The following is a 16,771-nucleotide window of genomic DNA, read 5'->3' as shown; positions in this document are numbered from 1 at the left end:
AGCTAGGCTTAATCCTTCAGTAATTAATAAATCTCATCCCTTCCACACACACAAAAAAATAACTGGTAAAATATCCGACTCTTAAACCAAGAATATATTACCCAAGGACAAGAAAAATCCAAATATTATTCTTGATCATTTATGAAGGTTACACAAACCTGTCTGTTTAATGAGTGTTGCCTGCAGCTGTGCCCTGAGAAATGAGCCCCAAACTTTGGGTTATCTCAGAAGTTCTGGAATTCTCTGAAGTCTATTTCAGGTTTACTCTCAGACCACAAAATTATACAGAGCCCATCTACAGATTTCAACTGGCTGTGTAGCAGCCTTCTAAGTTAGCTAATTTCTGTCACCACACATGGCTATCTATGGGTAATTAAGAGGTTAACATAACAAAAGTGGAGAGTGTACACTTGTGGTGAGAACCTGTACAAAGGGTGACCTTTGAGCCTCCCACCTGTCGCTGCCCATTCTGGCCACACACCAGTTTTCTTTGTGAATTATGAAAAAGTGCTTCAGGGCCTCAGCAAAGGTAGCCAGCTGTCCTGAAATGCTCAAATTTCCCAACTGCAAGGGGATAGGAAACTGCAGTGTGAGTTGTTAATAAGTATGAACTAACACAAATTATGTCAGTATATAAGTTTAAAGACTCCTCAGAAACAATCCAGAAAATGGGACTTCAGAAGAAAGACTGTACTAAATTTGTCTATTCAAACTCTTCTGTATTTTTCACAATAGCAATAGGATTTTCACACACGTACACACACACACACACACAACTCTTTTAAAATGAACAATTACATTTGACTAAAAGAAGGCATTGATAAAAACAAGTTCAGGGGTCAATAAATGTATTATTAACTTTAGACAAAACTCAAGTTGACTAGGGGCAGGGTTTGGAGGATAAAAACATGGAAGTGTTTTCCCGAAATAGCCTCTCTAAAGATCACCTATAGAGGAAAGAACATGTTTCTGTTTTCCCACTTCTGGATCCAAGCTCTAATATGAACATATTTGTGCGATTTATGCACATAATAGTATTTAATAGCAGCAAATGCACACACCTGCTGATTTTCCTCCATTTGAAAGGAGGAATGTAAAGGTCAACCAGATGATTTCCCCTTCCGCAGTGGAACTAGACAGAATGCAGTTCAATTCCCCGGCTACCATTTACTAGCTATGTGATTCTAGGAAGTTATTTAACCTCTCTGTGCCTCAGTTTTCTCATAAAAATGGGGTTGATAAAAGAACTGACCTCATGGCTTTGTTATGAAGATCATATGAATCAGTACAGAAAATGCACTGAGCGATGTACATAGTAAGCTATTGTTATTACCATTCCATTATTTAAGCTTTAAAAGACTGTGGTACATCGTGAAGTAACTAGCATGTAACTCTAATTTATCTGACAAGGGTTAGAGTTTACTATCAGTTCACCGAGCTCTCCTTTACAGAAGGAGAGCTTTACTCTCTCCTTTACAGAAGTAAAAAAGGAGTGATGTTTTAAAAGTAATCAAAAAAAAAAACTATAAATGGAGTATAACCTTTAAAAATTACGAATCACTATATCGTATACCTGTAACTTATATAATATTGTACATCAACTATACTTCAATAAAAATAAATAAATAAATAAATAAATAAATAAATAAAGTACAGCTAAGGAAAAAAATTAGCAAAAAAATTCCCAGTCCCAAGCCCTCAACCCAGGTCACATTTATATCTTAAAGCCTTCTGAGTAAAAATTATCCACATATATATAGATGAAAGATGGCTGCAAATTCTTTACTGCTTCTCTCATGGTGAGAGAATTTCTATGTCCCCTCCCCTTGAATCTGGGAAAGCTCTGTGACTGCTTTTACCAACAAAATACAGTAGAAGTTATGCCAATTTTCTGACCCAGGCATTAAAAGTCTGGTAGCTTCCACTTTCTGTCTCTTGGAATGCTCACTCTTGAGACACTGTCTTTGGGAATCCATCCACTGTGCTGTGAGGAGCTCAAACCACATAGAGAGACTATGCGTAGGCACTTCAGATGGCAGCCCTAGCTCAGCTTCTAGCTGACAGCATCAAATGCCAGCCATCCTTGCCCACATGCCTAACATGTGAGTGAAGCAGCCATCTTGGAAGTGGATTGTCACATCCTAGCGACCCAAGCTGGTGCCACGTGGATCACAGATGAATCACCTAGCCAAGTCCTTCCTGAACTGCTGATACACAAAATTGTGAGCAAAATAAAATGATTTTTTTAAGTCACTCAGTTTTGAGGTGATTTGTCAGTCCACAATAGATAATCAGCAAACCTAACTATAATCATCCTCTCTCTGACACTGAACTGGATAAATGGAGTCAAAATTTAAGCTCTGCCTTATTTTCCTCTTTCTTACAGAGCACACTTGACCAGGGATAAGTGTCCTACACAAGTAAGATACAAAATGAAAACCAAAGTTGCTATTACAAAATTATTATCAGTGCTTCAGATATTGTTCTGAAGAAAACTGTTTAGAGGGCTGATGGGAGAAAGGTCCAGGATAGGGGTAGTATGAATGCGCAATGACCCAGCTATGATGCTTCCAGTCAACAAGCAGTTATCCTGCTAAAGTTGGAAAGAGTACGACACCTTCCAAAGGCAACAAGGAGGAAAGAAAGATGGTGGCTGTTAAGGGTAATATGTCATCACTGGATCAATCAAGGTGACAGCATCCTCTCACGACCATGAATTTATTGTAAAGAAAGTGTGTGCGTATGCGTGTGTGTGTGTGTGTGTGTGTGAGAGAGAGAGAGAGAGAGAGAATATGTATTAAACAATAAAAGTCACATTGTATGGTCCAGGTTGACTGGCTGAAAATAAAACCAATGAAGGCAATTTTAGAGCTATGCCTTTGTTCATGCTACAAAAAATATGTATTATTTTACTGTGTATTAGGTTTATGCCGCAATATTGCTGCATAACAAACAAACCAAAATTTCAGTGGCTTACAACAATAGTTTCCTTTTCTTATTCATGGCTCTGAGGGTAAGCTGGGCTGTTTCTGCAGCTGCAGACTGACTTCAGGCTGCAGGTGGAGGCCAGGTCAGCTCCACATGTCTCCTCATTCTGTTTTCCCTTTCTCTGCATCTCCTCTCCTCAACTGAAAGCGCACGAAGGCTCAGTCTCTGATGTGCCCACCACATCTTTGATCTACCCTTGGAAGGCAGCCCCAATCTTGCCTGTTCTGCAAGTAATACCCACCACATGGACTCACCAAAGGCTGAGGCTAGAGATTACCTCAGGAAATGCTAATCTAACACCTGCGCCTGCAGATGAGAAGACAGAGGTCCAGACAGGCAAAGTCATCCACCCAAGGTCCCACAGTGAGCTCCTGGCCTCCTGAGTTCCCAGTTCATGAAGTTTTTCACGCATCACCTTAGTCTCGTCATACCAAGCAACTAAGAATACTAGAGAACAGATATTGAGTGCTTAGTGACTCTGGCACTGTTCTAAGTGCTTTAGGTATGCTAATCCATCCTACAAATGAAGAGAGGAGGTACAGAAGCAATGCCCAGAGGCACACAGCTGGTAAGTGGTAGAGCTAGAACCTAAACCCTGGGTGGTCTGACATCAAGCCCCATGCTTTACCACCACTCTACACTGCTTTTGTAAAGCATTGTGTAACACCTCTTTGTGCCAGGCATTGTTCTAGACACCAAGGATACAATGGAGAATAAGACACAGACTACATCTTCCAGGAGCTTTCATTCTTGTGGAAGAGATGGAGCATAAGTAGATAAACAACAGATACATTTATTCAACAAATACTTATCAACTATTCTATTAGTTTCCTAGGGCTGCCATAAGAAAGTAGCACACTGGGCTTCCCTGGTGGCGCAGTGGTTAAGAATCCGCCTGCCAATGCAGGGGACACGGGTTCGAGCCCTGGCCTGGGAAGATCCCACATGCTGCGGAGCAACTAAGCCCGTGCGCCTCAACTACTGAGCCTGCGCTCTAGAGCCCGCGCGCCACAACTACTGAAGCCTGCGCACCTAGAGCCCGTGCTCCACAACAAAATAAGCCACCGCAATGAGAAGCCTGGGCACCACAACAAAGAGTAGCCCCCGCTGGCCGCAACTAAAGAAAGGCCACGCACAGCAATGAAGACCCGACGCAGCCAAAAAAAAAAAAAAAAAAAAGTAGCACAAACTGAGTGGCTTAAAACAACAGAAATTTACTCTCCCACAGTTCTAAAGGCTAGAAGTATGAAATCAAGATATCAGCAGGGCCACCCTCCTTCACAGGCCCTGGGTAAGATTCTTCCTTTCCTCTTCCTAGTTTCTGATGGTGGCTGCAGCTCCTTCTGTTGTCACATGGCCTTTTCCTCCTTTTATAAGGACACCAGTCATACTGGATTAGGGCTCACCCTATGACTTCATCTTATCTTGATTACATCTGCAAAGAGCTTATTTCCAAATAAGGTCACATTCACAGCTACAGAGGGTTAGGACTTCAGCAGATCTTACTGAGGGACACAACTCAACACATAACAAGTATCTATCATATGCCAGGCACTGTTCTAGGCACTGTGGATACTGCAGCAAATAAAATTTTAAAACTCCCTACCTTGTGGACCATATATTCTGGGAATAGGCAAGAAGCAATAAATATGATAAATAAATAAACGCCATAGAATGTTTAAAAGGAATTGGCCAGTGCAAAGCCACTAGCTGTGGCAAGAGCGGGTGTGGCTTGATCAAGGAATAGCAAGGAGACCAATTACAGGAATTAAAGTAAGTGAGAGGGAAGACATTAGGTGATATAGTCAAAGGTCACAGGGGGCGAGATCATGAGGGTCTTGTAGGCCATTTGCAAATACTTTGGATTTTACTCTGAGAGTAACGGAGACCCACATGCTCTGACTTCTCTTTTCCTCTGGCTGGTGTTTTGAGAAAACGCTGTTGCGAGGAGAGTAAGGGTGGAACGAAGAGAGCAGTGCAGAGGCTACCAGGGCCATCCTAGTGACAGGTGGCTCAGCCCAGGGAGGTAAGAGTGGAGGAGCGAGAAGTGGCCAGATTCTGGATATAGCTTGAAGGCAGATAAAGCAATTTCAGGCAGTTACAAGCACTACAGGGAAAACACAAATAAAGTAGTGGGAAAGACAGAACTGAGGGGATGCTTCCGTACACTGAGTGGTTAGAGGAGGCCTCTCCAAAGAGGTCATACCTGAGCTGAGACTGAATGATGAGAAGGAGCTCCAGGGAAAAACATTCCAGCAAAGGAATAGGCCCCAAGATGAGAATGAGCTTAGAATATTAGGGGGACAAAAAATAAAGGCAAAATAGTGAGGTGCAGTGAACAAGGAAGACAGCGCTTGAAGATGAGCTCAGAGAGGTAGGTAGACCACAGTGAGGAGTTGAGAATTTATTCTAATTGCAACGGGAAGCAATAGCAGGATTTGAAGCAGGGAAACTGTATGATCTGATATGCTCTTTTAAAAGACCATTCTTCAAACTCATAGAGACAGAAAGTAGAACAGAGGTAACCAGGGGCTGCGGGTAGGAGGGAATGGGGAGTTGTTGTTTAAAAGGGGCAGGTTTCAGTTGGGGGTGATGAAAAAGTTCTGAAGAGGGATAGTGGTGATGGGTTGTACAACAATGTGAATGTACTTAATGCCACTGAACTGTATACTTAAAATGTATTAAAATAGTATAATTTATGTTATGCATATTTTACCACAGTAGAAAATATATTTGGTGTAATATTTTTGTAAAAAAAGATCATTTTTAAAAAATTATTTTCTTAACATCTTTATTGGAGTATAATTGCTTTACAATGCTCTGTTAGTTTCTGCTGTATAACAATCAGAAAAAGATCATCCTGAGTGCCAAGTAGAACATGAACTGTTAGGGAGAAGAAAGGAAGCAGGCAGAGAAGCAGAAACCACCCCTGCTGCTGAATTCTGTGCATTAACGGTCTCTTCCCTCCCTTTCCTCCCTCTTCATTATAATAGTCAGATATAATTTTACAAAGGCCTTTCTGCCTACCCACGTCCAGATGTTCCAATGAAAATTTTAAGATGTCGAAGTGCCAAAGTCTCAGTAAGTTAGGAAGCAGTCGCCTAACTTCTGCCTACAGCTGATCAACATGGAAATGGTTTTGAATTCCTAAGACTCCAGAGAAAGAAAGTCCACAGCTGCCTTCAGGAACCCACTCCAGAGTCTACCAGCCTCCGCTGTGAGGAAACATGTTCAGTGTATCTTAACTAAATCCCTCTGATTACACTTTAAGTCCGGGTCCTCTTATTCTAGTCTCCTTGAGTTGAAAGACAGCTGGTTTCCATCCTTTGCAAAATAAGGCTATGCTTAGAGATTTCTGTTAAGTCCTCTTCTTCAGGCTAAACAATCTCAATTAATTTCAGCTTTTCTTCTATAAAATCTCTCTCTAAATCTCCACATTCCCATTTAAATTGTTCATAACTGCATACAGTCCTCTCTGAAGAATAGGAAGAATGAAAATATATAAGACTGGGGTAAAGGTAACTTAATTATAAAGAATTATGGAGTGCCAGCACGAATTGCAAATTTTTACGGTTTCATCAACACTATTAACAGCTATTTTTTTGAAGCTACCACCTTTTTAAGTTAATTAACAAATACACAGAAGTTATGAATTTCAGATGATCAAAGATAATTGCACTACACAATTCACCAGATACTGTTTATCTTCCAGAACCAAAAAAATATGGGGAAAACAGACCAAATGGTAAATGCCACCAACTTCACCTGTTTAACAATGGTTAAATATTCCATTTCAGTGGCAAATGAAGAAACACCTATATAACAATGATCAAATTACAAAGAGCAATGGAAATTAGCCCTGAGTTGCTAAATTCGAGCAGATTCATATGACAGAGAATGTGTAATGTCACACCAATGAGTCTTTGTAAGGCACACAATTACAATTGAAATTGAAATTTAGATGTGTTATTGCTAGCTTATTTTTTTAAATCCTCAGGCTCGATATTAACTGATTTTTCTGAACTTTTTACAGTGTTTCTCTTACGTTCTTTTCCCATACTAGACCACGTGTATGTGAATGGAGCAGCCGTTCTCAAACTTTTTGGTTTCAAGACCCCTGACACTCTTACAAATTACTGAGAATTCCAAAGAGCTTTTGTTTATATGGGTCATATCTATTGATATTTACCATATTAGAAATGAAGACTGAGAAATTTTAAATTATTTATCAATTCATTTAATGGGAATTCCCTGGTGTCCAGTGGTTAGGACTCGGCACTTTCACTGTGGTAGCCAGGGTTCGATCCCTAGTCAGGGAACTAAGATCTCGCAAGCCACGCAGCGTGGCCAAAAAACCCCCAAAAAACAATAGACTCACTACATGTTAATATAAATAACATTTTGTGAAAAAATAGTTATATTTTCCAAAACAAAACATAGTGAAACAAGTGGCATTGTTTTATATTTTTCCAAGTCTCTTTAACGTCTGATTTTAATAGGAGACAACTGTTTCATGTATCTGCTTCTGCATCCGGTTTGTTGCAATATCATGCATCATCATACAGCCCCTGGAAACCTCCACTCTACACTCAAGATAAAATGAGAATTAAAAAAGCAAATAGTTTCTTAATATTATTATGAACATAGTTTTTTTATCTTGTATATCCCCTGAAGAGGTCTTGTGAACCCTCTGGGTCCCTGGACCACATTTTGGGAACCACTGTTAGTAGAGGTTGTAGGAACTGAAAGTATTTCTAGGAAACTGAAATTACTAAGGACAATGCCTATAGGATTCTGGGTATCATGGAGATCAAATGGAAAGTAAACTATATACCTCTTCATGAAATACCCTGTGCTTTAAACCATACTAATCATATCAAATTCAGAGGCAATAAAGCTTAAATAAGATGGCCCCTGATAACCAAGTGTTACTCAAGCATTATCTTCATTTCACCTTGACAGTTAGCTTCCACTGGATTAAAGAGAAAGCATTCTGTCTCTTAGGGCATACAATCTGACCCACAGACTTCCTTCAGCCTATTATTCTTGTTGTTTTTCTCTCCTTCCTTGTTTCTAGAAGCCCAAACACAAATGGCTGCAAGGTACGGAAGGCTCCATTTGAGACAGACCATTTAAGCAGATTTTATTCAGTCCTAGGGAAATTTACATAACTTTTCCGGCCCCGAAACCAAAATCCTGCCTGCTCAGAGAAGGCTACAAATGTTATGTAAATATCTACCTATATCAGAGTATAGAACAAACTATACTATCTCCTATAACCCTAAAATAATAATTAATTCAAGACTCAATGTTTACTTGAGTATTTGTTTGAGAAAATGGGAAAATATATATGTGAGCTCTTATTTTACCCTTTTCTCTTTTACTCCTTCATACTGATCTATTAGGAGAAATGTGTGTGCTGGAGGTGGGCAGTATATTAATTCCTGGAAAGATAAGAAAAGAAAAAAAATGCCATTAATCTCACTTCTACTCATTAAAAAAAGGTAGTTATTTGGCTCTTGGGAAGTATTTTATTTATCCATTTCTGACTGTATACCAAAAAAATTCAAACAAAAAATAGCTTAATTGGCCCAATCCAGGGACTAAATCTCTGTGAACAAAGCCATATTCTTGTTGGGGGATGGCAGAACAATTTGCACAAAATTAAATTGGAATATACGCTTATATTTGTATCTTTCGAAAGCCCTTTGTAACTGGAAGGAGAAAACTGGTTGGCCCTATCTTAGAGTGGAACATGTATTATAACCAAACATGGTTTATAAATACAAAAGCAACAAATGGCCTTTTTTTTTTTTTTAAACAAAAGGAGCCCTAGGGCTTTGCCTTTGGATAAGATACCACTAGGGACATTTTTTTAAAAATTCAGTAAAATACTCAAATAGCAAGTGTCAAGGTATTGTATATCCACCCAGTTGGTAAAATAAGTCAGTTAATTTGGCAGGTGAGTATTAAGTAATCATACTGTCAGAATCGGGTGAGTATCACAGGGAGAAAGACAAAGACTGAACAAAGGAGGAAAAATAAAATAAGTAGCAGATTATCAAATAAGTAAATAAAAATGAGAACTTCTCAATGCTCTACTGTATCCCCCATAAACCAGTTCAACTCATTCCCTCCTGCTTGGGAGTCAGGAAAGCAATGTGGGTGTGAGGAAACTACCACAGGACTGCTTGTGAACTGTGCTGTTGAGAGGGATTTTCAAAGGTTTCAGGGAAGAAACGCCGGGTTCCTTTAAGAATTAAAAGCTGGTCTCTGGCAAGCAAGGAGTTGCAGAACGGCAAAGAAGCCTGGTTCTCCATACATTAGCTTTTCTCCTGAAGGAGAGAGCTGAATTAGGAGCATAGCTGCCAGGAAAAGCCTGAATAGAGACCATTTAAGCAGATTTTATTCAGGCCCAGGGAAATTCACATAACTTGGTCTTTTCTCACTTTTTAAAACAGAAAACGTATGTGTAAGTGCACTGAAACCTCCCCCACCCTGGGAGGCAAGGAGGGAGCCTTATTTATCTGTGAAACTTATAGTGCTTGGCCCAAGGCTGGGCACATAGTAGGCCCTCAATACATGTTTGTGGAATCAAAAGAAAAGATAATGTCTCTTAGACACTACCCACTTTTAGTTGTTACCATTCTTTTTTGTTCTGCAAGAAACAGTGATTTCAGGCCCTTTCTGAGGTTGATGCCAAGTTCGGTTCATAAAAACGGCTGGAGGGCACGAATAGAATTATAAGGTAGAACTGAAAGAGATAGTTGAGGATAACATGATAAATCTCTTATTTTACAGATAAGGAATCTGAGGCCCAAAGAGGTTAACAGATTTGCCTACGGTGCCCTAACTAGTTAATGGCAGAGCCAAGAATAACCCAGACTCCTAATCTTCCCATGTAGCATCAAGTAGAGCTGAGATAATGAACCTGGATGCATGAATGGGCTTTAAGAAGTCCAAAACCCTGCCCAATAATGTATATGTAAAATTCCATGTGCATTGTATCTGTAGGTGAAATGGTCCAAAGCTGACACTTGATTTTCAAAGAGGTGTGTGACCCTCAAAACTGTTAAGAACCCTAATCTCAAAGGGAGAGTCATTAGGGAGTGATAGGGAGCCATTGCTCCTATGTTGTGAGGAGCTGAGATCAGAATTTTGATGACAAACTCCTGAGACCTTAAGCAGGCAGAAGCAACAAGCTACAGCAAGACTTGTGAAAGCTCATGCCTTCCAGTGAGTGAGAGTGCTCCTTAATGCAAAATAAGAACATTCAAAGGTAGATTTAAAAAGCGGCTGGTATGATCCAGCAATCCCATCTTGGGTATATATCAGGAAAAAAATGAAACTCTAATCCATAAAAGATACGTGCACCCCAATGTTCACAGCAGCACTATTTACAATAGCCAAGACATGGAAACAACCCAAGTCCCCATCAACAGATGACTGGCTTAAGAAGATGTGGTAACTATTGGATTTAACTTAAAACACAAATGTACGTTTATTCGCTAATATTTTTTCTTTTTTGGCTGCATTGGGTCTTCGTTGCTGCGCGCGGGCTTTCTCTAGTTGCGGCGAGCTGGGGCTACTCTTCGTTGCAGTGCACGGGCTTCTCATTGCGGTGGCTTCTCTTGTTGCGGAGCATGGGCTCTAGGCACACAGGCTTCAGGAGTTGTGGCTCACGGGCTCTAGAGCTCAGGCTCAGTAGTTGTGGTCCACGGGCTTAGTTGCTCTGCGGCATGTGGGATCTTCCCTGACCAGGGATCAAACCCGTGTCCCCTGCATTGGCAGGAGGATTCTTATCCACTGCGCCACCAGGGAAGCCCCTATTTGCTAATATTTTGATGAAAGGTCAAAGCCTTTGAGGATGGGTCTGCTAATTGGAGTTGTATATGGTCTTTCTTGCATAAACCACACCCATAATGGATCATCTATGATTCCTAGTACTGTTTCTTCAAAGTGAACTGAGAACTCAAAGACACTTAATGAAGCAATCTGAGCTGAGAATCCCTTGAGAATTTTTTTTTTTTTTTTTGGCCATGCCATGCTGGCTGCAGGATCCTAGTTCCCTGACCAGGGACCAAACCCGGGCCCTCGGCAGTGAGGGTATGGAGTCCTAACCACTGTTCCACCAGGGAATTCCCGCGTCGAGAAATTGAATGATTTTTTCCATCTTTTACAGTTGCCTCCCCATACCTAATTTATCAATAATTGTTTTTAGCAACTCATATTTATTGAGTCTTATGAACATATTCAACCTAATTTTCACAGAAACATTATACTCACATTTCATCCATTCAGTTAACATTTAATTAAATTATATCATTTACATTACTAACTACAACCCATATAAACAGGTTGGGGAACAAACACAACTGTCTCTGTTAAGCATAGAATTCATTTAGTAGGATCAGAAGCGAAGAGGAGCGTACTAACTGCAAATGTAGTAATGAGCATGCCGTGGGCATCAGTAAGTACAGCTTACAGATGAAATGGAGAACATCAGTTCCTCCAACAACGTAATTAAGTAGAGGTCAATTAAGAAAGCTTCTATTGCTGGATTTCCCTGGTGGCAGTGGTTAAGAGTCCGCCTGCCAACGCAGAGAACACGGGTTCGAGCCCTGATCCAGGAGTAGCCCGCATGCCGCGGAGCAACTGAGCCCGTGCACCACAACTACTGAGCCTGCGCTCTAGAGCCCGCGAGCCACTACTGCTGAGGACCGCGCTCCGCAACAAGAGAAGCAACGTCAATGAGTAGCCCGCGCACCGCAGCGAAGAGTAGCCCCCCCCCACAACTAGAGAAAGCCCGCGCACAGCAACGAAGACCCAACGCAGCCATAAATAAATAAATTTTTTTAAAAATTGAGAACTTAAAAAATATATATGTTTAAAAAAAAAAAGAACGCTTCTATTGTTCATTGTAAGTCATGCGGCCTCGGCCTCTGTTTTGGTATTTCAAAACACATGATTTTACCACTTGCGAGACGGATTCACACTCATCAAAAATAAAGTAACTGAGCTATAAACCAGAATGCAAATGTGTTCTCTTATGGTGTACTGAACACTGATGCACAAGGCTGCAATGGTCCTTCGCATAGTTTCCCTCTTCCCCACCCCACCCTCACCCCTGACATTAACCTCATGTTCTAAAACCTACAGCACACAGAGTTGGTGGGGACAAATATCAAATATCTCAAAAAGTCTTTCTGATACAGGGATGATGAAGAGTCACTGTAGCATTGTGATTAAGAGCACAGGCTTTGGAGTTAGACAGACCTGAGTCCCATCCTAGATCCAAAACTTACCAGCTCAAGCAAGTCACTAAAACTCTCTAAGCCTAGGTTTTCACATCCTTGAAACAGAAGTTATAATACCAACATCTATGTCATAGCATTATTGTGAAGGTTAAATAAGACAAAGAATTAAAGCACCTAGAGTAGTCCTTGGCACATAATAAGTGCTCACTTTATGGTAGTTACTTTTACTATCAATAAGAATGCAGACTGAATCCTCAAAGAAAAGTTAATGTGATTCCACCTTTCCTGTCACCCCAAGCAATGGTCCCCAATCTGGCTTCATCAATTTTCAAGGATAACAACTAACACATAATATTTCACCCTTGGGCTCTGAGAATGTGCACACAAACACATGCACACACACACACATTGATGCAGACATTATGGAGAGCAATTTGGCAGAATTTAATCAAAATATTCATTCACACTAAGATCCAGCAATCTCACTCCTGGGAATATATCCCAGATAAATTCACACACAGCCTAAAAAGGGACATTCATGATGAGGGTTGTTTGCGGTAAAGGAAGTTGGAGCAACCTAAGTGTCCATCACTGGGGTATAATGGATAAATAGAATGTGAAGGGCACACACTGTAGCATATTATGCAGCAGTTAGAAGCAACAAAGTAGATGGACACACAACAACATGGATAGATATTAAGGACACGGTCCTAAATGAAAAAAATATTAAGAAACAGAATGAGTTACTTGGAAAAACTGTAATATAAAATTTAAAAACATACCCACAATATAGCCTTATATATTCTGTAAGGTTATTCTTACATAACCTACATATTCTGATATACACAAGTTTGAATATACACATTAGACACATTGGAATCATTGCCAGAGGGGCATGGGGGGAGGAGGAAAGAGAGTGAGGAGTGGAGGTAAAAGGGAAGGAAGGAATAAAGAATCAAGGAAGGAAAGGAGGGGGAATTCCCTGGCGGTCTAATGGTTAGGACGCTGCACTTTCACTGCCGAGGGCGCGGGTTTGTGTAGGAAAGGAGGCAGGGAAGGTGGAAGGGGGCGCTTATGTGCTTTTAATTATGACAGTGTGTTCTGTATTGGGGAATACAACTGAACTCTCCAATGTAATAAACACCACCACCAGATGGTTGCCAATAGTGCTTGGTTGGTACAAAAAACTTGGGGCCATTTCAAAACGAAATGTTTGGAAACTACAGGAATATGTTCTATTTTCAAATAACTGCACTAATCTGCTATTCACACTGCACATTTGGCTAAATGCCCTTTCTTCTTTCATTGTAATCATCCTAACTTGGAGAAATGAAAAGGGAGTCTAGAAAGTGAAGAGGAGTGAAGAAAGCTATTAATTTTAATATTAACCTATTAATCTTCACTACACTAAAGTCAAACAGTAAGAGAGACAATATATACTGTGATGCATACTTTAATACAAAACAGTCCAATTACCAATATGTGAATGCTTGCACCATTATTTATTCATCATGGACATACAAAAAAGATCAGTAAAATACTCAAATAGCAAGTGTCAAAGTACTGTATATCCACCCAGTTGGTAAAATAAGTCAGTTAATTTGGCAGGTGAGTATTAAGTAATCACGCTGTCAAACTCGGGTGAGTATGTAAGGGAGAAAGACAAAGACTGAACAAAGGAGGGGGGGAATTGTAGAAAAGAAATAAGAAGGGGGCCAAAAATAGGCATAAGAAGAAAATAAATACAGTGTGACAGGTTCAACAGTGGGATGGATGTCTCCATTCCATCACAGAGAGATTATCCTAGAAATAAGGATAGACACTTCAAAGTGACACCAGCGGAGCTGAGGGGTTTTGTCCATCAGATAGAGGCTGTTAATAAAGGTGAATTATGGATTAGTTTTTCAATATCAGCTCTCTCCATCTTCTATCTTAATGTTTTAGTTGCCCTACAACATATTGGGCAGCATTCATAATATACTTACACAGACACTAACCTGTGTCCTTATCCCCTCACTGCCTAGGCCAGGAGTTGGCAAACTTTTTCTGTAAAGAGCCAGATCGTAAATAATTGGGACTGCAGGTCAATGATGATACCATGGTTCGTCAGACATTCCCTCTCTCATGACTAGCTACTGTTTTCTCAACTCATGTTTTCCTCGTATTTCTGTGTTGTGTCCTTTGTCTTTATAAGAGGGAGGAGATCAATGTCAGTCAGAGATGAAAAATGGATTTACATGACAGCAAACACCCTCTCTTCTGGGCCTCTCCTTTCCACCAATGTCAGTTCTCTCTCTGTCCTCAGCCTGCTGGTTCTTCATTTCCCAGACCTTTACTCCTCCAGTCACGTGACTTACAGGTATCCTGTTCCTAGAGTCAGTCTCTGATTTTTTTAAGAGGACCAGTTCTCTAGGAAACAGAGGAGCAAGGAAGTACCTTCTAGCAGGTCTCAGTATGGTCTCAATTCCCCCCTTTCTCTTCCCCTTACAACCAATCCATCAGCAAATCCTGTTGGTTACACATTCCAAATATACCCAGAATCATAATCTCATCCCTCTACTGCAACAACCCTGTTGCAAACTACCATCATTTCTTGCCTGGACTTTTTGTAATAAACTCCCATTGGGTCCCTGCTTCAGCACTTGCCTCGCTACACCTATACACACAGTTTATGCTTCATTACCTCACTTTTTAATATTTTATTTTTTAACAGTTTTAGACTTACACTAATGTTGCAAAGAATACAGTCACCATGTACCCTTCACCCAGATTCCCCTAACATTAATATCTTGTATAACCATAGTTCATTTATCAAAACTAAGAAATGTACATTGATATATTAATATTAACTAAATTACAAATTTTCTTTGGTTTTCACTAGTTTATCCACTAATGTCCCTTTTCTGATTCAGGATCTAATCAAGGATACCATGTTGCATTTGGTCATCATGTCTCCTTAAGTCTCTCCCACACTGTGACAGTTTCTGTCTTTCCTTGCCTTTCATGTCCTTGACATGTTTGAAGCATACTGGTCAAGTATCCTGTGTAATGTCCCTCAAGTTGTGTTTGTCTGATGTTTTTTCATGATCAGATCGAGGTTAGGAATTTTTGGCAAGAATACCATAGAAGTGATGTGTTCTTCTCTACGCATCATATCAGGTATAAATGATGTCAGTATATCTTATTAGTAATGTCAACTTTGATCACTTGATTTAAGTACTATATATGCTAACTTTCTCTACTCTAAAGATACCATTTTTCTTTTGTAATCAATAAATATCTTCTGAGGAGACACTTTGAGACCATGCAAATATCCCACTTCTCATCATGCTCTACCACTGATTTAAGCATCCATGGGTAATCCTTGTAAGAATAATCACTGTGATGTTTGCCCATTGATGATTGTCTATCCCCTTCATTCCTTCTACATTTATCAACTGGAATTTCACTGTAAGGAAGAGCCATTCCACCTTATTCATTCATGAAACAACTAAGCCCAGTCCCCAGCCAACTCCCCAGCTGAATGCAACCTTATGAGTAAACGCTGAAAAGCCAGCAGAGAACCGCCCAACTGAGCCCAGCCCATATTGCGAGATCCTGAAGGAAAAAAAAACCCATGGTTGTCGTTTGAAGGCACTATGGTTTGGGGTAGTTGTTATGAAGCAATAACTAACCAGTACAGTGTCTTCAGTCAGACCCTCTCACACTGTGGCACCCTGAAAAATGCTTACCATGTTAGTGAATCTGGATCTACCCTGGAATAGGGAGGAAAAGCAGAGCTTCAAGTTAAAAAATTATAGTTATACATATTACTGTATTTGGTATATTCAGACACTAGTAATAGAGTGGTGTCTGAATTCCACAGCCAGAAAATTCAGGGCAAGAGAAAACAGTAAGCTTTCAAGGGCACCGAGAAACCCCTTCACCTCCCCAAAATAAATTTTCCTACTCACTAACAACTAACATTCCACCCACTCGAATTCCTTTACTTTGTTCATTTGATATTTGAGGCTTTGCCAGGTTCTGGGTGTACTAAGACATGATCCTGGACCTTGACTCCGACTTTACAATCATGGTAAGTGCTCATACTTCAAGTGTTGTTAGTCATTTGTACCTTCAAGAGAAATCAGGGCCTGAGGACAAGTCTGACCATCAAGAAGGGGAGAGAGACCTTGAGCACATAGATTTCTTAGCCGGGAGAACCTAGAGCCAACCGACCCATAATGGAGGGCTGATCTATTTCCTTGTTGTTCCAGAAACTATTATAAACCAATTTAGTCATTTGTCCTGGAGGGGCTGGTGAGCCTGGACATCCAGCCTATCTTGAGCAAAGTAAACAGAAGAAAAAGAAATAAATTTATTTTATAGAACGTTGACAAAAGAGAAGAGGTAAAAAGCTAGCTTTTTGTTCTCCTTATTACAGTGACTTTGAGATATTTTCCCCCTCCTTGGAAAAAAATCATCTTGAGACCCTCTTTCTCTTAAAACTAAGGTTCCACTGGAGGACGACTTATGAAGCATCAACA

This window comes from Balaenoptera ricei, chromosome X (assembly GCF_028023285.1).
Source record: "Balaenoptera ricei isolate mBalRic1 chromosome X, mBalRic1.hap2, whole genome shotgun sequence".
In the NCBI taxonomy this organism is placed as follows: Eukaryota; Metazoa; Chordata; class Mammalia; order Artiodactyla; family Balaenopteridae; genus Balaenoptera; species Balaenoptera ricei.
The sequence above is the reverse complement of the archived record's forward strand: the minus strand, read 5'-3'. Positions refer to the sequence as shown.